This window comes from Dermacentor variabilis, chromosome 5 (assembly GCF_050947875.1).
Source record: "Dermacentor variabilis isolate Ectoservices chromosome 5, ASM5094787v1, whole genome shotgun sequence".
Lineage (NCBI taxonomy): Eukaryota > Metazoa > Arthropoda > Arachnida > Ixodida > Ixodidae > Dermacentor > Dermacentor variabilis.
The window spans coordinates 111301923-111320152 of NC_134572.1; the positions used below are offsets into that span (position 1 = coordinate 111301923).

At 47.7% G+C, this 18230-nt stretch overlaps 26 non-coding genes across 26 annotated transcripts; all 26 read left to right on the forward strand.

Annotated features, from left to right (window-relative positions):
• Nucleotides 1-3564: 3564 nt before the first annotated feature.
• On the forward strand, nt 3565-3636 carry TRNAT-UGU (transfer RNA threonine (anticodon UGU)). Its single transcript has one exon. It is a non-coding gene; the product is annotated as a tRNA-Thr (tRNA).
• Nucleotides 3637-3745: 109 nt separating this feature from the next.
• Nucleotides 3746-3817, forward strand: TRNAT-UGU (transfer RNA threonine (anticodon UGU)). Its single transcript has one exon. It is a non-coding gene; the product is annotated as a tRNA-Thr (tRNA).
• Nucleotides 3818-3925: 108 nt separating this feature from the next.
• Nucleotides 3926-3997, forward strand: TRNAT-CGU (transfer RNA threonine (anticodon CGU)). The gene has a single exon. It is a non-coding gene; the product is annotated as a tRNA-Thr (tRNA).
• Nucleotides 3998-4104: 107 nt separating this feature from the next.
• TRNAT-UGU (transfer RNA threonine (anticodon UGU)) lies at nt 4105-4176 on the forward strand. Its single transcript has one exon. It is a non-coding gene; the product is annotated as a tRNA-Thr (tRNA).
• A 106-nt stretch (nt 4177-4282) lies between these two features.
• TRNAT-UGU (transfer RNA threonine (anticodon UGU)) lies at nt 4283-4354 on the forward strand. The gene has a single exon. It is a non-coding gene; the product is annotated as a tRNA-Thr (tRNA).
• A 109-nt stretch (nt 4355-4463) lies between these two features.
• Nucleotides 4464-4535, forward strand: TRNAT-UGU (transfer RNA threonine (anticodon UGU)). Its single transcript has one exon. It is a non-coding gene; the product is annotated as a tRNA-Thr (tRNA).
• A 108-nt stretch (nt 4536-4643) lies between these two features.
• On the forward strand, nt 4644-4715 carry TRNAT-CGU (transfer RNA threonine (anticodon CGU)). Its single transcript has one exon. It is a non-coding gene; the product is annotated as a tRNA-Thr (tRNA).
• A 5063-nt stretch (nt 4716-9778) lies between these two features.
• Nucleotides 9779-9850, forward strand: TRNAT-UGU (transfer RNA threonine (anticodon UGU)). The gene has a single exon. It is a non-coding gene; the product is annotated as a tRNA-Thr (tRNA).
• Nucleotides 9851-9958: 108 nt separating this feature from the next.
• TRNAT-CGU (transfer RNA threonine (anticodon CGU)) lies at nt 9959-10030 on the forward strand. The gene has a single exon. It is a non-coding gene; the product is annotated as a tRNA-Thr (tRNA).
• Nucleotides 10031-10138: 108 nt separating this feature from the next.
• On the forward strand, nt 10139-10210 carry TRNAT-UGU (transfer RNA threonine (anticodon UGU)). Its single transcript has one exon. It is a non-coding gene; the product is annotated as a tRNA-Thr (tRNA).
• A 108-nt stretch (nt 10211-10318) lies between these two features.
• Nucleotides 10319-10390, forward strand: TRNAT-CGU (transfer RNA threonine (anticodon CGU)). Its single transcript has one exon. It is a non-coding gene; the product is annotated as a tRNA-Thr (tRNA).
• A 108-nt stretch (nt 10391-10498) lies between these two features.
• Nucleotides 10499-10570, forward strand: TRNAT-UGU (transfer RNA threonine (anticodon UGU)). Its single transcript has one exon. It is a non-coding gene; the product is annotated as a tRNA-Thr (tRNA).
• A 109-nt stretch (nt 10571-10679) lies between these two features.
• On the forward strand, nt 10680-10751 carry TRNAT-CGU (transfer RNA threonine (anticodon CGU)). Its single transcript has one exon. It is a non-coding gene; the product is annotated as a tRNA-Thr (tRNA).
• A 108-nt stretch (nt 10752-10859) lies between these two features.
• Nucleotides 10860-10931, forward strand: TRNAT-UGU (transfer RNA threonine (anticodon UGU)). The gene has a single exon. It is a non-coding gene; the product is annotated as a tRNA-Thr (tRNA).
• A 108-nt stretch (nt 10932-11039) lies between these two features.
• On the forward strand, nt 11040-11111 carry TRNAT-CGU (transfer RNA threonine (anticodon CGU)). Its single transcript has one exon. It is a non-coding gene; the product is annotated as a tRNA-Thr (tRNA).
• Nucleotides 11112-11219: 108 nt separating this feature from the next.
• TRNAT-UGU (transfer RNA threonine (anticodon UGU)) lies at nt 11220-11291 on the forward strand. The gene has a single exon. It is a non-coding gene; the product is annotated as a tRNA-Thr (tRNA).
• Nucleotides 11292-11399: 108 nt separating this feature from the next.
• TRNAT-CGU (transfer RNA threonine (anticodon CGU)) lies at nt 11400-11471 on the forward strand. The gene has a single exon. It is a non-coding gene; the product is annotated as a tRNA-Thr (tRNA).
• Nucleotides 11472-11579: 108 nt separating this feature from the next.
• TRNAT-UGU (transfer RNA threonine (anticodon UGU)) lies at nt 11580-11651 on the forward strand. Its single transcript has one exon. It is a non-coding gene; the product is annotated as a tRNA-Thr (tRNA).
• A 109-nt stretch (nt 11652-11760) lies between these two features.
• TRNAT-CGU (transfer RNA threonine (anticodon CGU)) lies at nt 11761-11832 on the forward strand. The gene has a single exon. It is a non-coding gene; the product is annotated as a tRNA-Thr (tRNA).
• Nucleotides 11833-11940: 108 nt separating this feature from the next.
• TRNAT-UGU (transfer RNA threonine (anticodon UGU)) lies at nt 11941-12012 on the forward strand. The gene has a single exon. It is a non-coding gene; the product is annotated as a tRNA-Thr (tRNA).
• A 108-nt stretch (nt 12013-12120) lies between these two features.
• Nucleotides 12121-12192, forward strand: TRNAT-UGU (transfer RNA threonine (anticodon UGU)). Its single transcript has one exon. It is a non-coding gene; the product is annotated as a tRNA-Thr (tRNA).
• A 108-nt stretch (nt 12193-12300) lies between these two features.
• Nucleotides 12301-12372, forward strand: TRNAT-UGU (transfer RNA threonine (anticodon UGU)). Its single transcript has one exon. It is a non-coding gene; the product is annotated as a tRNA-Thr (tRNA).
• A 108-nt stretch (nt 12373-12480) lies between these two features.
• Nucleotides 12481-12552, forward strand: TRNAT-UGU (transfer RNA threonine (anticodon UGU)). Its single transcript has one exon. It is a non-coding gene; the product is annotated as a tRNA-Thr (tRNA).
• A 4753-nt stretch (nt 12553-17305) lies between these two features.
• TRNAT-CGU (transfer RNA threonine (anticodon CGU)) lies at nt 17306-17379 on the forward strand. Its single transcript has one exon. It is a non-coding gene; the product is annotated as a tRNA-Thr (tRNA).
• Nucleotides 17380-17487: 108 nt separating this feature from the next.
• Nucleotides 17488-17559, forward strand: TRNAA-CGC (transfer RNA alanine (anticodon CGC)). Its single transcript has one exon. It is a non-coding gene; the product is annotated as a tRNA-Ala (tRNA).
• Nucleotides 17560-17667: 108 nt separating this feature from the next.
• TRNAT-CGU (transfer RNA threonine (anticodon CGU)) lies at nt 17668-17739 on the forward strand. The gene has a single exon. It is a non-coding gene; the product is annotated as a tRNA-Thr (tRNA).
• The last annotated feature ends 491 nt before the right edge of the window (nt 17740-18230 follow it).

Genomic DNA, 18230 nt, shown 5'->3' on the forward strand with positions numbered 1-18230 from the left:
TTCTACAGTGTGTCTGGATCGCTTGTTCTTCAGCGACACCGTGCGATCGGCTTGCTTTTGCAGATAAATGGCGGTGAAACTAGAGAGAGCACTGAGAGTTGCCACGTTAAATGTCCGTGGCCTTGGAGCGCGAAGGAGGCAGTATCAACTTAGCCGCTTGTGTATGGAGAAGGAACTCGATGTAGTTGCCTTACAAGAAACTAAGGTCGAAACCCAAGAGCAGACCGATCGCATGGTGACGCCTTTCACGGCGCATTACAATGTGTGCGTGTGCCATGCGAATGGCACATCAGGCGGATGTGCGTTGTTAATACGGAAGAGTGCTGGTATTATTGAAGAAAGTGTAACTGTTTCTGAAACTGGCCGCTTGCTTATTGTAGATTTTTCTTTTTCCCACGATTTGTGGCGGCTCGTATGCGTTTATGCGCCAAACAATGTGAATGATCGATTTTTGTTTTTTGAATGTATCGAGCAATATCTAAAATGTGATCGCTTTGTCATATTACTTGGTGATTTTAACTGTGTGTGTTCTCCGGAAGACCGACTAAAAAGGGAAAGGGTTCGCGATAAAAGTGCTCTCCTTTTGAGCAGACTAATTGAAGACCACAACTTAGAAGATGTGGGCCTAGTCCTCACTGATGGTATGATTCCGCAGTACACGCACATTCAGCGAAATAGCCGAGCAAGGCTGGACAGAGTGTATGTTTCTGACGACTTGATCACCCTTTGTAATAGTTATAACGTCGCACCGCAATCGTTCACGGACCATAGCCTGGTAAGCTTCTCGATTGGGGAAAAAGTTAAAAGAACACGATTCAACTGGAACATGTGGAAATTCAACGAAAAGCTGCTTGATGATGAACCATTTGTGCGCAGAGTTAAGGAAAAGATAACAGAGTTGATGACAAATGAGGGTGAATATTTTACTGCCACATGGGAGGAATTTAAGATTCAAGTTAAGTTCATTGCAATAGAAAGAGGAAGCAGCCTTCAGCACGATAAATTACAGAAACAAAGAGAGCTGCAAAGACAGCTAGAATATCTGTCAAGCGCACAAAATGCGGGTCACGATCTATTAGCTGAAAACGTAAAGAAAGTAAGACACGAGCTTGAAGTTATCGACGCCGAGCGATACAAAGCAGCAGTTATACGCGCTAGAAGCGAACGCCTATGGATGGGTGAGATACCAAACAAACGGGCAATGAGCGATGAAAAGCGTCACGCGTCAAGAAATGAGATCCAACAGATACGTCTTCAAAACGAGGTGACGTCAGACGCTTCGTCGATTGAGAAAGCTTTTGTGGAACACTATCGCGAATTGTTCGGCAATGTGACTCCTTCTGGACTGGCCTTCGAGAGTGAATTCATGAGCGAGATGCCAAGGTTGGATGACGACGTTAGAGAAAGTCTTGAGAGACCAATAGCTGTGTCCGAGATTGAAAGGGCGATAGAAGAACTGCCATCAGGCAAATCGCCAGGGCCGGACGGCCTAGGCGCCGCTTTTTACAAGGCATTCAGTCAGGAGTTTGCGTGTATATTGCACCGACTACTCTCAGAGGCGTATGAATTTAAAAAAGTACCACCCTCATTCCAGACTTCGCACATAGTATTAATTCCGAAAACCGATGAACGGGAAAAGCTCCTTTCAGTAAGTTCATACAGACCGATAAGTCTGACCAACACAGATTACAAAATATTTATGAAAGTACTGGCTCGACGATTTCAAAGCGTGATTCAGCAGCTTGTAGGGCCACACCAGACGTGTGGCATTAAAGGCCGCACCATTTTCACGAACACCCACATTGCAAGGAATGTGCTTGAATGTTGCGATGCCATTGGGGGTCGGGTGGCCATGTTGCAGCTAGACCTTGCGAAGGCGTTCGACCGGGTGTCACATGAGGTGCTTTTCGCTATACTGCAGTACTGTAATGTTGGGAGCGTCATTGTAGATGGCGTTAAAATGGCTTATGAAGACTGTTACATGCAGCTTATAGTTAATAAGTGTCTTAGTTCGCGGGTGCCACTCCGCTCGTCTGTACGGCAAGGCTGTCCCTTGTCTCCCTTGCTTTTTGCCCTGTACCTCGAACCCTTTTGTATGGCAGTCATACGGAATGAAAACATTCGTGGTTTTAGGCTGCACGCCGCAGAAGTTAAAATGCTAGCTTATGCAGATGACGTCGCCGTCTTTTGTGAAGACAGGGAAAGCGTGGTCGAGGCTGTCCGCCTTGCAAGATCCTTTTGTAGGTACACTGGTGCCCAGATAAACTTCGAAAAAAGTGTTGGGATATGGCATGGAAGCTGGGACGCGACACCCACAAAATTCGCCGGTATGCAGTGGACTACAGTGCCTCCACTGTATCTAGGAGTGCCCCTTGAGCACTATCGGGACTCGACACAGTTGTGGACCGGCCAAATAGAATCAATGAAAGAAAAGATAAAAGGATGGCAGGGCCGGGGATTGTCAGTGTTTGCACGTGCTTCAGCTTGCAATATATTTTTAATTGCCAAAGTTTGGTACATACTGCAAGTAATGTTCATGTCCCGTGTAAACGTTCAAAAAATGCATCGAGTGTTTGCTACCTTCATCTGGAACTCCACTTGGGAGCGATCCAGTCGAACAAATCTTTTTCGCACAGTTCGAAATGGGGGCCTTGGGCTCTCACACTTGTTCATTAGACAGATCGTATCGCGGTTCATCTTCCTGCGAGATGAAAGAAATGTTTTCCTCCGTACGGTCATTCAGGCGAAAATGGCAACAGAACTGCCTGAATTTGTTGTGTCCACATCTAGTGCTATCACTAGAGCGACTGGGTACTATCGTGAAGTCGTTGCATCTTTTAGAATACTCTGCGCACGTTTTTCGCTGGAGTACTTGTGCTCAGTGAGAAGAAAGAAACTGTACGCAGATTTAGTTGACAGTATGTTACCTATCCCACTGTATAGGAGTGTTTATTGTGGAGGCCCAGGAAAAGATGTGCTGAAACGAGTCAAAAGGATGCCTGTAAGACCTGCTGCGAAAACTTTCTTTTTCCACCTACACACGAACACCCTCCCGTTAAAGTATGGCTAGAACAGAAAGGAATATTCGTACCCTGGACTACCGATTGCCGGCTGTGTAAAAAGCCTGAAACAATTGAACACGCCTTCATTGAGTGTTGGGACGCTGTCTTTCACTGGGACATCTTGCAGCGCACTCTTAAAAAAGAACTCCCCATAAACCCCTATGGAATTCGGTTCCTTCCACTTGAAAGCGATGACGGGCCACCGTTCGACATGTTCATGTTGCTGGGTCTCCACAGTTTGTGGAAAACAAGAATGGCTGTACGTCATGCTGATGTGAATGTGTGCTCTGCGCGAGAGAACTTCATTGAAAGTATGTCACTATTACGAGAAGTGTATCGTGCACAAAGCGAAACCCCAGACTGGGTTAGCATCCTTGATGAGCTGGTGTGCCTCAAGAAATTTTAGCGACCATCCCACCTGATGTGATGTGGGTGCACTGTGTATATGGATTTGTTTTTTTTGTGTGTTAATGTCTAAGCAGGCAATAAAGAAAAAAAAAAAGCCGCTATAGCTCAGTGGTAGAGCACTGGTCTTGTAAACCAGGGGTCGTGAGTTCAAACCTCACTGGCGGCACTGAATTTCTTTCACTGTTTAAGGCACGTGCAGTGGATAATGTACAATTTTCGCCCCAAACACATGAAAGTGCTGCATTGGTGAAACTTTTGGCTCTGCACGTTCGTCGGCCGCTATAGCTCAGTGGTAGAGCACTGGTCTTGTAAACCAGGGGTCGTGAGTTCAAACCTCACTGGCAGCACTAAATTTCTTTTACTGTTTAAGGCACGTGCAGTGGATAATGTACAATTTATGCCCCAAACAATGAAAGTGCTGCATTGGTGAAACTTTTGGCTCGACGCTTTCGTCGGCCGCTATAGCTCAGTGGTAGAGCACTGGTCTCGTAAACCAGGGGTCGTGAGTTCAAACCTCACTGGCGGCACTGAATTTCTTTTACTGTTTAAGACACGTACAGTGGATAATGTACAATTTTGTCCCAAACGATGAAAGTGCTCCATTGGTGAAACTTTTGGCTCGACGCTTTCGTCGGCCGCTATAGCTCAGTGGTAGAGCACTGGTCTTGTAAACCAGGGGTCGTGAGTTCAAACCTCACTGGCGGCACTAAATTTCTTTTACTGTTTAAGGCACGTGCAGTGGATAATGTACGATTTTGTCCCAAACGATGAAAGTGCTGCATTGGTGAAACTTTGGCTCGACGCTTTTGTCGGCCGCTATAGCTCAGTGGTAGAGCACTGGTCTTGTAAACCAGGGTTCGTGAGTTCAAACCTCACTGGCGGCACTGAATTTCTTTCACTGTTTAAGGCACGTGCAGTGGATAATGTACAATTTTTGCCCCAAACACATGAAAGTGCTGCATTGGTGAAACTTTTGGCTCGACACTTTCGTCGGCCGCTATAGCTCAGTGGTAGAGCACTGGTCTTGTAAACGAGGGGTCGTGAGTTCAAACCTCACTGGCGGCACTAAATTTGTTTTACTGTTTAAGGCACGTGCAGTGGATAATGTACAATTTATGCCCCAAACAATGAAATTGCTGCATTGGTGAAACTTTTGGCTCGACGCTTTCGTCGGCCGCTATAGCTCAGTGGTAGAGCACTGGTCTCGTAAACCAGGGGTCGTGAGTTCAAACCTCACTGGCGGCACTGAATTTCTTTTACTGTTTAAGGCACGTACAGTGGATAATGTACAATTTTGTCCCAAACGATGAAAGTGCTCCATTGGTGAAACTTTTGGCTCGACGCTTTCGTCGGCCGCTATAGCTCAGGGATTCCACTTCCGGCCACCGAGCGTGACGGACGTGTATATCATGGGTTCCGTAGGAGCGGCTTCAGCGGCCCAGACGGGCAGCGGTAACAGGATTTCTGCCTCGGACAACGAGTATCAAGTTGTTTTGCCTAGTCTGCCAACAGGGCGTTTTGTTTTGAATACGGTTTTTCTACACTGTGATATCAGGGCCCGCCCATACCGGGTGGAAGATTTTCGCGATGCGCTCGCTCAGTTATCGCTCCTGCCGGAAGTGGCTGCTCTCGGGGCCTACCATATGAGCCATGTATGGGCCGTTACCTTCAAGGACAGCGACGCGGTGAAAAAGATTGTCAGCGTGGGAGAGCTGCAGGTGAAAAAGGGCCGATGTCTCGTCATCGACCTCGCCAACCAGGACGTATGCCTGAAAGTGCATTGGCTGCTGCCCAGCGTTCCTGACGAGGACGTGCATCTTGCCTTCGCGCTGTTTGGAAATGTCACCGACGTCGTCCGCGAGCGCTGGCGGGTTCACGGCGTGGCTGATAAGAACTCAACAACAAGGCTGGTTACGCTGAAGTTGAAGCCGGGCGTAAAGCTTGACGACCTTCCGCATCAGGTGAGCGTCGCCGGGGAACTGGCTCTCGTGGTTGTGCCGGGCAGGGCTCCTCTCTGCCGACGCTGCCGCGGCACGGGCCACATTCGTCGCGAGCGCCGTATTCCACGGTGTGGTGCCTGCCGACGTTTCGGTCATGAAGACAGTCAGTGCGAGCGCACGTACGCTAGCGTGACCGGACCTGTTGGCAACGAGGACAACTGTGCCCTACTCATGGACGAGGCGGACATGGAAGACACGGCGTCCGCGGCGGGTGAAGCAGCTGACGTCGTGGCAAAGCCGGCGGTACGGCTTGAACAGGAGGAGAAACAAGTCGCTCAGGCGGTTTCCACAGGACACCAACAAGCGACTGCAGAGGGCACCGCAGCCATGCCGAATGCTGAAGAGAAAACCTCACCTGAGATGGAGGTGACCTCCTGCCTCGTTGAACCTGAAGGCATGGACACCCTTACCGGCCCAACTAGCCAAACGACGGGGAAACGAGCCCACAACCAGACCGTTAGCCGGACGGCGAAACAGGACGGCAGCGGCGGAGACGAGCCACCGCCCAAAACTCCAGGTATAAGGAGGTCGACCTTGAAGCTTCGGCCGAACATTGCGGTCGATCCATGGCAGGCGGGTAAACGGCCTCCGTAATTCAGTGCTGTCCAGTTCGAGTGGGGTAGGGGGTTTGGTGAGTGCCATGGCCGTCATCCTGAGCGCTAGGTTTTTAGAACCTTGCCAGGAAGGGGTGCCCAAGTTGCACTTGAGTGCCCTTTCCGGAAGGTCGAGCTGCGTCTCCTTTAGAGGCATTAGACGTGGTTATCGGCGCACCTTTATGAGCACTCATCCTTGTGTAACTGTGATGGGCACCATTATACCGTGTAGCCATGGCGGTTAATATTGAAGGAACGCTACGTGTAGCCACGTTAAATGTAAGAAGGCTCAGTGCAACAAGACGGCAATGTCAGCTAAGTCGTCTCCTCCTGGATAATGACTTACATATAGTGGGAATCCAAGAAACGAAAATTGAGAGCCAAGAGGTAACCGACATAATGGTGTCCAATTATCGTGCTCACTTTGATGTGTGCGTTTGTCACACTGTTGGTGGATCTGGCGGCTGCGCTATATTCCTAGGAAATAATTTTGGCATTTGTGTGCAATCAGTGTTTTCGTATGAAACTGGGCGTCTCTTAGTGGCCGATTTTTGTTTTCGTGATGTGGATTACCGTGCTAATTGTATCTATGCGGCGAATATTGAAACGGACCGTCGAACTTTCTTTGAGCGTCTTGAAGCGTACGTAAACTGTTCCAAGGTCGTAATACTGCTGGGAGATTTTAACTGTGTTTGCTATACTGAAGACCGAGCAAAATGTTCACGCGTTCGTGATAAGAGTGCCGAATTTCTAAACGCAGTGGTGCATGATTATGACCTGGAAGATGTGGGTAGTGTTTTTGCCAGCGGTACTCGCCCGCGATTTACCCACTTCCAGAGTGATAGCCACGCTCGATTAGATAGATTATACGTGTCAGCCGAATTAGTGCCCTTATGTTGTGAATATGATGTGCAAGCTGTACCATACAGCCATCACTGTTTGGTAACTGCCACGTTCGGGAAAAGACAAAGCAAACACAACTTTAACTGGGATCTTTGGAAAATGAATGCGCAGTTGTTACATGACGATGTTTTTGTCGATGCCGTAGTGAAGGAACTAGAAAACCTGACTTCAGCTAAGCCAGTAAGCTTTGCCATTCAATGGGAAGAATTGAAACAAAGTCAAAACATTGGCCTTTCAAAGAAGCAGTGTCATTAGACACAAGCAGAAACAAATCTTCGCCAGCAACTGCAATTTTTTATGAGCATGGAAAGTGTCGAGCCTGGTGTGTATGTTCACGAATTAAAGAAAGTGAAAACTGAACTAGAAAGGATAGATACAGAAAAATACAAAGCAGCACTTGTGAGATCAAGGTCTCAGAAGTTGTGGGCGGCAGAAATTCCAACGAAACGGGCCTTATCAGACGAGAAAAGGTACGCATGTCGGAAGGAAATCCGCCAGCTAGCTAAACGCAATCACGTTACGTGCGACAAAAATGACATCAAGCAAGGGATCGCCGATCACTTTAAAGCCATTTTAGGTCATCCGCGGGACCTTAAAGATAGCTACGAAAAAGAATTTCTCTCATTGATACCAAAGCTCGATGAAGAAGTTAGGACACGGCTGGAACTACCAATAAGCCTGAGTGAGATAGAGTGCGCAATAGATGAGTTGTCCATCGGTAAAGCACCTGGGCCCGATGGCTTGGGAGCCACTTTCTATAAAACGTTCAAGTTTGCATTGGCCCGTGTTCTTCACGAAGTTATCAGCGAAGCATATGAGCGAAAAAGATTGCCATTGTCTTTCACAACCTCATATATCGTGCTAATTCCGAAGAGTGATGGCGAGGAAAAACTTTTGTTACCAGGGTCATATCGCCCGATAACTCTAGCCAACGTCGACTATAAAATATTCACGAAAGCTTTGGCCAAACGACTGCAAAGTGTAATTAAAATATTGGTAGGGCCGCACCAGACTTGTGGCATTAAAGGCCGCAGTATCACAACAATTGTAGACGTGGCTCGAAGTGTGCTTGAGTGTTGCGATGCGATTGGCGACCAAGTCGCGATGATGCAGATCGATTTGGCAAAGGCTTTCGACCTCGTCTCGCACAAGGCTTTGTTCTGCATACTGGAACATGCGAACGTTGGCAGCATCATAACGGACGGAGTCATGATGACGTACAGAGAATGCTCAACGCGCAACATTGTTAATGGGGAGCTCACCGATAACTTTCGCGTGCGCTCGTCTGTGCGGCAAGGATGCCTGCTGTCGCCCCTTCTATTTGCTATGTATCTAGAACCACTCTGTTTGGCGATTGAAAATGACGAACGCATAGCACGCTATCGGCTGCAGGCAGCGCACGTAAAAATCTTGGCATATGCCGACTATATCGCGATTTTCTGCACAAACAAAGCGAGCATTAAGGAGGCCACGACTCTCGTTGAAAAGTTTTGCGATTCAACTGGAGCCCAGATAAACTGGGATAAGAGTTACGGCTTCTGGCATGGTAGTTGGAAAGACACGCCGCAGGCCCTTTATCGATTGAAGTGGTCGTCGGTACCAACGCAGTACTTGGGTGTGCCTCTCGGAAGTTACCGTGAACCTGAATCGTACTGGCTCGATCAAGTTTCGAAAGCAAAGGAAAAGGCTGACGGGTGGAGAGGAAAGCAATTGTCAACGTTTTCTAGAGCCACTGTCTGCAACCTCTTTTTAGTGTCTAAGATATGGTACGTTATGAATGTGATGTGTGCTGCGAGGGTAAGCGTACAAAAAATTCACCGAGTTTTCGATATTTTCATTTGGGCGTCTACCTGGGAGAGGATGAGTCGAAAGAACTTGTTCCTCCCTGTCAAGAAAGGTGGGCTTGGTCTAGCTCACTTGTTTCTGTGGCAAGTCGTGTCACGTTTTGTGTTTTTATGGGATCAAAACGATCCGTTTCTCCGAACGGTGATACAGGTACGGCTGTGTAGACAAATGCCAGGATTCGTTGTTTCGACTGTTCACAACATGCCAGGAGCCGTGACTGGTTACCTGCGTGAAGGGGCATGTTCATATAGGATGTTGAATGTACGTTTTTCACAGCAATACCTGTCAACTGTTACAAAGAAAAAACTATACAGGGATCTCGTGGACACGATGTTCCCTGCACCTTTGTACCGTCTTCCACACCGTGGAGGCCCAGGACAAGACGTCCTAAAGAGAGTGAAAAAAATGCCAATACGGCCGTCAGCTAAATCTTTCTTCTTCAAATTATACACAAACACACTTCCCGTTAAGACCTGGCTTCATGAAAAGGGTATAAACATCCCCTGGACCACCGACTGCTTATTATGTAGACAACCGGAAACCATAGAACATGCATTCCTAGACTGCTGGGACGCCATCTTTCACTGGGATGTTCTGCAGAGAACATTGAAAAAACACTTACCCCTAGACACATATGGAATACGCTTCTTACCGATTGATAACACCGAGGATGACCCGTATGACCTTATTATGGTCCTAAGCCTCCACGCAATGTGGAAAACTAGACTGCAATTCCAAAACGGAGACATTGTTGCTCGACCGGTTCGGGAAAATTTCATTGAGAGTGTCGTGTGTGTGAGAGATGGTTTCAAAGCGCTGCCTGATCCACCACAATGGATCTCTGTATTTGATGAATTAGCGTTGTTGAAAAGATTTTAGTACCGTGTTGGCCAAAGTGTGGCTCACGCGTTTTATCCTTTGTAAACCATGATTTAGAACGTCGAAGTCGGCAATAAAGAAAAAAAAAGCCGCTATAGCTCAGTGGTAGAGCACTGGTCTTGTAAACCAGGGGTCGTGTGTTCAAACGTCACTGGCGGCACTGAATTTCTTTTACTGTTTAAGGCACGTACAGTGGATAATGTACGATCTTTGCCCCAAACAATGAAAGTGCTGCATTGGTGAAACTTTTGGCTCGACGCTTTCGTCGGCCGCTATAGCTCAGTGGTAGAGCACTGGTCTCGTAAACCAGGGGTCGTGAGTTCAAACCTCACTGGCGGCACGGAATTTCTTTCACTGTTTAAGGCACGTGCAGTGGATAATGTACAATTTTTGCCCCAAACAATGAAAGTGCTGCATTGGTGACACTTTTGGCTCGACGCTTTCGTCGGCCGCTATAGCTCAGTGGTAGAGCACTGGTCTTGTAAACCAGGGGTCGTGAGCTCAAACCTCACTGGCGGCGCTGAATTTCTTTTATTGTTTAAGCCACGTGCAGTGGATAATGTACGATCTTTGCCCCAAACAATGAAAGTGCTGCATTGGTGAAACTTTTGGCTCGACGCTTTCGTCGGCCGCTATAGCTCAGTGGTAGAGCACTGGTCTCGTAAACCAGGGGTCGCGAGTTCAAACCTCACTGGCGGCACTAAATTTCTTTTACTGTTTAAGGCACGTGCAGTGGATAATGTAAAATTTTTGCCCCAAACAATGAAAGTGCTGCATTGGTGACACTTTTGGCTCGACGCTTTCGGCGGCCGCTACAGCTCAGTGGTAGAGCACTGGTCTTGTAAACCAGGGGTCGTGAGTTCAAACGTCACTGGCGGCACGGAATTTCTTTCACTGTTTAAGGCACGTGCAGTGGATAATGTACAATTTTTTCCCCCTAGCGATGAAAGTGCTGCATTGGTGAAACTTTTGGCTCGACGCTTTCGTCGGGCGCTATGGCTCAGTGGTAGAGCATTGGTCTCGTAAACCAGGGGTCGTGAGTTCAAACCTCACTGGCGGCGCTGAATTTCTTTTACTGTTTAAGCCACGTGCAGGGGTTAGTGTACAATCTTTGCCCTAAACAATGAAAGTGCTGCATTGGTGAAACTTTTGGCTCGACGCTTTCGTCGGCCGCTATAGCTCAGTGGTAGAGCACTGGTCTTGTAAACCAGGGGTCGTGAATTCAAACCTCACTGGCGGCACTGAATTTCTTTTACTGTTTAGGGCACGTGCAGTGGTTAATGTACAATTTTTGCCCCTAATGATGAAAGTGCTGCATTGGTGAAACTTTTGGCTCGACGTTTTCGTCGGCCGCTATAGCTCAGTGGTAGAGCACTGGTCTCGTAAACCAGGGGTCGTGAGTTCAAACCTCACTGGCGGCACGGAATTTCTTTCACTGTTTAAGGCACGTGCAGTGGATAATGTACAATTTTTGCCCCAAACAATGAAAGTGCTGCATTGGTGACACTTTTGGCTCGACGCTTTCGTCGGCCGCTATAGCTCAGTGGTAGAGCACTGGTCTTGTAAACCAGGGGTCGTGAGCTCAAACCTCACTGGCGGCGCTGAATTTCTTTTATTGTTTAAGCCACGTGCAGTGGATAATGTACGATCTTTGCCCCAAACAATGAAAGTGCTGCATTGGTGAAACTTTTGGCTCGACGCTTTCGTCGGCCGCTATAGCTCAGTGGTAGAGCACTGGTCTCGTAAACCAGGGGTCGCGAGTTCAAACCTCACTGGCGGCACTAAATTTCTTTTACTGTTTAAGGCACGTGCAGTGGATAATGTAAAATTTTTGCCCCAAACAATGAAAGTGCTGCATTGGTGACACTTTTGGCTCGACGCTTTCGGCGGCCGCTACAGCTCAGTGGTAGAGCACTGGTCTTGTAAACCAGGGGTCGTGAGTTCAAACGTCACTGGCGGCACGGAATTTCTTTCACTGTTTAAGGCACGTGCAGTGGATAATGTACAATTTTTTCCCCCTAGCGATGAAAGTGCTGCATTGGTGAAACTTTTGGCTCGACGCTTTCGTCGGGCGCTATGGCTCAGTGGTAGAGCATTGGTCTCGTAAACCAGGGGTCGTGAGTTCAAACCTCACTGGCGGCGCTGAATTTCTTTTACTGTTTAAGCCACGTGCAGGGGTTAGTGTACAATCTTTGCCCTAAACAATGAAAGTGCTGCATTGGTGAAACTTTTGGCTCGACGCTTTCGTCGGCCGCTATAGCTCAGTGGTAGAGCACTGGTCTTGTAAACCAGGGGTCGTGAGTTCAAACCTCACTGGCGGCACTGAATTTCTTTTACTGTTTAGGGCACGTGCAGTGGTTAATGTACAATTTTTGCCCCTAATGATGAAAGTGCTGCATTGGTGAAACTTTTGGCTCGACGTTTTCGTCGGCCGCTATAGCTCAGTGGTAGAGCACTGGTCTTGTAAACCAGGGGTCGTGAGTTCAAACCTCACTGGCGGCACTGAATTTCTTTTACAGTTTAAGGCACATGCAATGGATAATGTACAATTTTTGCCCCAAATAATGAAAGTGCTGCATTGGTGAAACTTTTGGCTCGACGCTTTCGGCGGCCGCTACAGCTCAGTGGTAGAGCACTGGTCTTGTAAACCAGGGGTCGTGAGTTCAAACGTCACTGGCGGCACTGAATTTCTTTTACTGTTTAAGGCACGTGCAGTGGATAATGGACGATTTTTGCCCCAAACAATGAAAGTGCTGCATTGGTGAAACTTTTGGCCCTACGCTTTCGCCGGCCGCTATAGCTCAGTGGTAGAGCACTGGTCTTGTAAACCTGGGGTTGTGAGTTCAAACCTCACTGGCGGCACTGAATTTCTTTTGCTGTTTAAGACCCGTGCAGCGGATAATGTACGTTTGATTCGTACGTTGAGGATTTCTGTGACGCTCTGGTTCGTCTGGAACTGCTCCCCGAAGTAGTTGCTTTGGGGGCGTATTAGATGAATCACGTGTGGGTGGTCATGATGAAGACGACAGAAGCTACTAGGAAACTGCTTGCTATCCGAAGCCTGATTGTTAAAGAACGGCGCTGTATTGTCGTTGACCCCACCAACCAAGGCGTGCCAATGAAGTTACACTGGATGCTGCCAAACGTATCAGATGAAGACATCAGACAAGCGCTTGCCCCGTACGGAACGGTTACGGACGCAGCGAAAGAACGGTGGCGTGTTCAAGGGATTTTGGACAAGGGCTCAACGATGCGATCGGTGACACTGCAGCTTGAGGCGGGTACTACAGTCGACGATATTCCGCACCAGCTGCGTATAGCAGGGGAGCTTGTCCTTGCCGTCATTCCTGGCCGCACCCCTCTTTGCCTGCGATGCCATACAACCGGTCATATTCGCCGGGACTGTCGAGTTCCGCGCTGCGAGGTCTGCAGACGCTTCGGCCGTGAACGTTCTCAGTGCGTCAAGACATACGCCGTCGTCGCAGGACCAGCGAGAAGAGAAGAAGTATCTGAACACCTCATGGACGAGGCTGAAGTTGAAGATATTTCTCCGGTAAAGAGCAACAATGTTGGCAACGCGGTCACACAGAAGCAGTCTCTTCAACCTAAAAACTTGTGTCCAGACAAGAAAACCAACGAGGAGGCTGATATTCGGAAAAAGACTGAGAACGGTGCGCCTGATAACCAGAGTTCCGCGACAGAACAGAGGGACGCCTCCTCGAAGCCGTCGCCTGCCACTACGTGTGCCGAGGCGTCTGCTACGACTGACGTCGACATGTCAGCAGCCACTAACATGCCTGCGAAGCGGGCACACGAGGAAACGATCTACGTAACCTGGACCTCTGGAGCAACGACATGCAGCGAACCACCTACAAAGGCGGCTCAGCTGCGACGTACGTCTTTCAAGCCCAGGCCCAACGTCCAAGTCGGGCGGAGACCCGAGACGGAGCCACCCCCGTAGCGGCTTCGTTTTGGGTAGTGCAACCTAGCTATGGCTACTACGTGTGATACCGCCAGTTTGACTGGCGGAGCCAAGCACTACAGAATAGCGGACACCACTTTATGCATAGTGCATGGGTCTCTCAAAGTAAGCGCTATGCGACCCGATCGTTCTTGCTCATAATGGAGGCCGCAACTAACACCGCGATTCGTATTGCCACGCTAAACGTCCGAGGACTAAGCACGAGGCGGCGGCAATATCAATTGAGTCGTATCTTTCTGGAAAACGATCTTGACATAATCGCCGTTCAGGAAACCAAGATAGCGAGTCAAGAGCAAACGGATCGCATGGTGCAAACATTCGTTCCGCGTTACAATGTATGCGTCTGTCATGCGGCTGGCACATCGGGGGGCTGCGCGATTTTCTTGCGCAATAGCCTAAATGAAGGTGTGGAAGCACTTACAGTGTGTGAAACGGGACGCCTGGTTGTTGTCGATTTTACCTTGAGTGAAATTTTCTAGCGAGTTATTTGTATTTACGCCCCTAATAGAGAGAGCGAGAGACGGTCCTTTTTCGAACGAGTTGAGGATTATTTAAAGACCGATAAGCTTTTGGTTTTACTTGGCGATTTCAATTGTGTTTGTTTTCCGAAGGATCGCGTGAAAAAATTGCCGATGAATGATCGTAGCGCACTGCTATTGAACAATCTTTTCAGTGAATACAACCTGGAAGACGTCGGCTATGTGTTGTACGATCACAGTGTTCCGCGATTTACTCATTTTCAAGGACTTAGCCATGTTCGGCTAGATAGAGCTTATGTGTCACTGGAACTGGTGCCTTTATGTAAAACGTGCGAGAACAAGCAAGTCTCTTTTACTGACCACAGTTTGGTTGCCTTCACAATAGGAACAAAAGAACGAAAAACAATCTTATCGTGGGATTTGTGGAAATTTAACGATAAACTACTCAACGATGACTGTTTCGTAAATGACATTAAAGAAAAACTCGGTCGATTGATTGTAGCTGATGAGAAATTTGTTGTCACCATGTGGGAAGATTTAAAAAATGAATTGAAGATGAGTGCTATAGAAAGGGCAACTGAACTGAAACAAGAAGAAAAACGGAAAGAACAAGCCCTGAGGAGTAAACTCGACTTTGTACTTAATGTAGAAAGCACAGAACCTGGCCAAGTCATGAAGGAAATCAGAAAAGTTAAAAGCCAGTTAGAAATCATCGACACAGAGAAATATCGCGGTTCTGTGATAAGATCCCGTGCAGAAAGATTGTGACAAGGGGAAACACCGAATAAACGCGCGCTTAGTGACGAGAAAGCTTACGCTCGCCGCAGTGATATAAAGCAGATAAGCTACAACGACGAAGTGACGACTGACTGCAGGATTATTGAACACGCCTTTGTTGAACAATATGAAGACTTGTTCAGCAAGAGGAAAACTGATCTGGGTGGTTTCATAAGCCACTTCCTATACTTAATGCCAAGATTGGAAGATAACGTTAAAGAAAGGCCTCGAAGCGTCTATAACTGCATGAAGTTGAAGCTGCTATAGAAGAACTAGGCTCAGGAAAGGCACCTGGGCCGGATGGTTTAATCGCAGCTTTCTACAAAACTTTTGAAGCAGAAATAGCAATAATTATGAGGAAATTTTTAGTGCAGTCCTGGAAAAACAACCGAGTACCCCCGTCTTTCCGAACAGCTCAGATGGTCCTGATACCGAAATCTGACGATCCAGTAAAGCGCTTGTCTGTTGCATCGTACCGTCCCATTAGCCTTGCGAACACTGACTATAAAATTTTTATGAAAATACTGGCAAAATAGCTAGAGAGCGTAATTGAACTTTTAGTTGGAGCCCACCAAACGTGTGGGATTAAAGGGCGCACAATAACCACCAACGTACACGTCGCCAGGAGCGTTCTAGAATGCGTCGATGCTTTCGAGGGTAAAGTTGCAATGTTGCAGCTAGACCTGGAGAAGGCATTTGACCGTGTGTCTCATGATATTCTCTTCGAGATCTTAGAATACACGAACATAGGAACAGTGATTATAGATGGTTTGAAAATGGTCTACAAAGACTGCAGCACACGGTTGATTATCAACAAGAGTCTCACGAGAAGTGTCAATGTTTGCTCATCTCTGAAACAAGGGTGCCCAATTTCGTCATTGCTTTTCACATTATACCTGGAGCCCTTTTGCCTAGCGATTAGGGAGAACGAGAAAATAAGAGGATTCAAATTACAGCAAAGTGAGGTGAAAATGCTTTCCTACGCAGACGATCTAGCAGTGTCTTGTGATGACTATGACAGTGTCAGCGAAGTGGTCACTGTGGCGAAAAATTATTGTGAAAAAACAGGTAGTGCCATAAACTGGGACAAGAGCATCGGGTTTTGGCATGGCGCGTGGCAAAACACACCGCGCTCTTTCGCAAACATACAGTGGGTAACCATGCCTGTGAAATATCTTGGCGTGCCGGTTGAGCATTACAAAGACAGTACTCAGTTCTGGGAACAGGAAACACAGACGGCGAAGGAAAAAGCGCTGGCATGACAAGGGCGCAATCTGTCAATGTTCGCGCGCTCCACTGTGTGCAACATTTTTCTGGTTGCTAAAATATGGTACATACTACAAGCGCTATTAATGTCGAGAGTGAATGTACAGAAGCTGCATCGAGTGTTCGCTGTGTTCATTTGTAACTTAACTTGGGAACGCTGCAGCCGCTCTAATCTGTTCAGATCAGTTGGCAGCGGTGGTCTTGGACTGTCACACCTATTTGTACGCCAGATTGTATCGCGGTTTATTTTCTTGCGGAACCAGAGTGATCCATTTTTGCGCACCATGATACAAGTGCGATTAAGTAATCTTTTAGCTGACTTCCTTGTTTCATGTACGAAGGTTGAATCCCGTCCAGTTAGGGGTTTCCTTCGGGAAGTCGTGTCATCTTTCCGTATGCTTAGTATTCGTTTCTCTCTAGAATACTTAAGTTCCGTCAAAAGAAAGAAATTGTATCATGATCTGATAGACTCATTAATGCCAGTTCTAATGTATAGGATGGCATACTATGGAGGTTCAGGCGATGATGTCCTCAAAAGGGTCAAAAGAATGCGCGTGAAACCATCGGTAAAATCATTCTTCTTTAAACTCCACACAAATACCCTGCCCGTAATGACTTGGCTGGCCGACAAGGGAATATTTGTGCCGTGGACCACCAATTCTATAATGTGTACAAAACCAGAGACTGTTGATCACGTCTTCATCGATTGTTGGGATCCCTTTCTTCATTGGGACATCTTACAACGGACATTAAAGAAAGCATTACCAATAACACCACGGGGTATCAGATACTTAGATACAGGCCATAACGATGTTCTATATGACCTTATTATGCTGCTGAGCCTCCATAGTATATGGTCAACAAGAACGTCGGCATGTAATGCTGATGTGAATGTCCGTTCTGTCCGAGAATACTTTATTGAAAGTGTCGTCTACATGCGTGAAGTGTACAAAGTACAGAAAGAACCGCCCGAGTGGTTTTGGGTTGTTCGATGACTTGGCTAAGTTCAGGCGATTTTAATGTCAGCGAGTCGGCATAAGCTACGCTGACTCTCTTTTAACAATTTATTGCGCATGACATTTCAGTTACGAGGAAATAAAGAAAAAAAAAAGCCGCTATAGCTCTGTGGTTGAGCGCTGGTCTCGTAAACCAGGGGACGCGTGAGTTCAAACCTCACTGGCGGCACTGAATTTCTTTTACTGTTTAAAGCACGTGCAGTGGATAATGTACAATTTTTGCCCCAAACAATGAAAGTGCTGCATTGGTGGAACTTTTGGCTCGACGCTTTTGTCGGCCGCTATAGCTCAGTGGCAGAGCACTGGTCTCGCAAACCAGGGGTCGTGTGTTCAAACCTCACTGGCGGCACTGAATTTCCTTTACTGTTTAAGGCACGTGCAGTGGATAATGTACAATTTTTGCCCCAAACAATGAAAGTGCTGCATTGGTGAAACTTTTGGCTCGACGCTTTCGTCGGCCGCTATAGCTCAGTGGTAGAGCACTGGTCTCGTAAACCAGGGGTCGTGAGTTCAAACCTCACTGGCGGCACTGAATTTCTTTTACTGTTTAAGGCACGTGCAGTGTATAATGTACAATTTTTGCCCCAAACCATGAAAGTGCTGCATTGGTGCAACTTTTGGCTCGACGCTTCCGAGGGCAGCTATAGCTCATTGGTCATTCCACTTCCGGACACCAGAGCGAACGGACGTGCAATCATGTGCTCCTATGGAGCGGCTCAGGCGGGCGTGTCCCGCGGTAACAGGCTCAACGAGAACGACGATAGCGACTGTCAGATTGTTTTGCCACAGCTGCCTACGGGTCTTGTGGCGTTGAACACCGTGTTTTTACACGGCGACATCCAGGCGAGGCCCTTCAAAATTGAAGATTTTCGTGACGCCATGCGCCCTACCGGATTGCTGCCGGAAGTCGTTGCGCTGGGAGCGTACCAGATAAACCATGCTTGGGCGTCACCATGTGTGGCGCTGATGCAACAAAGCGTCTCCAGGCCGTCAAGGAGCTTCAGGTGAAGGGGTGGCGCT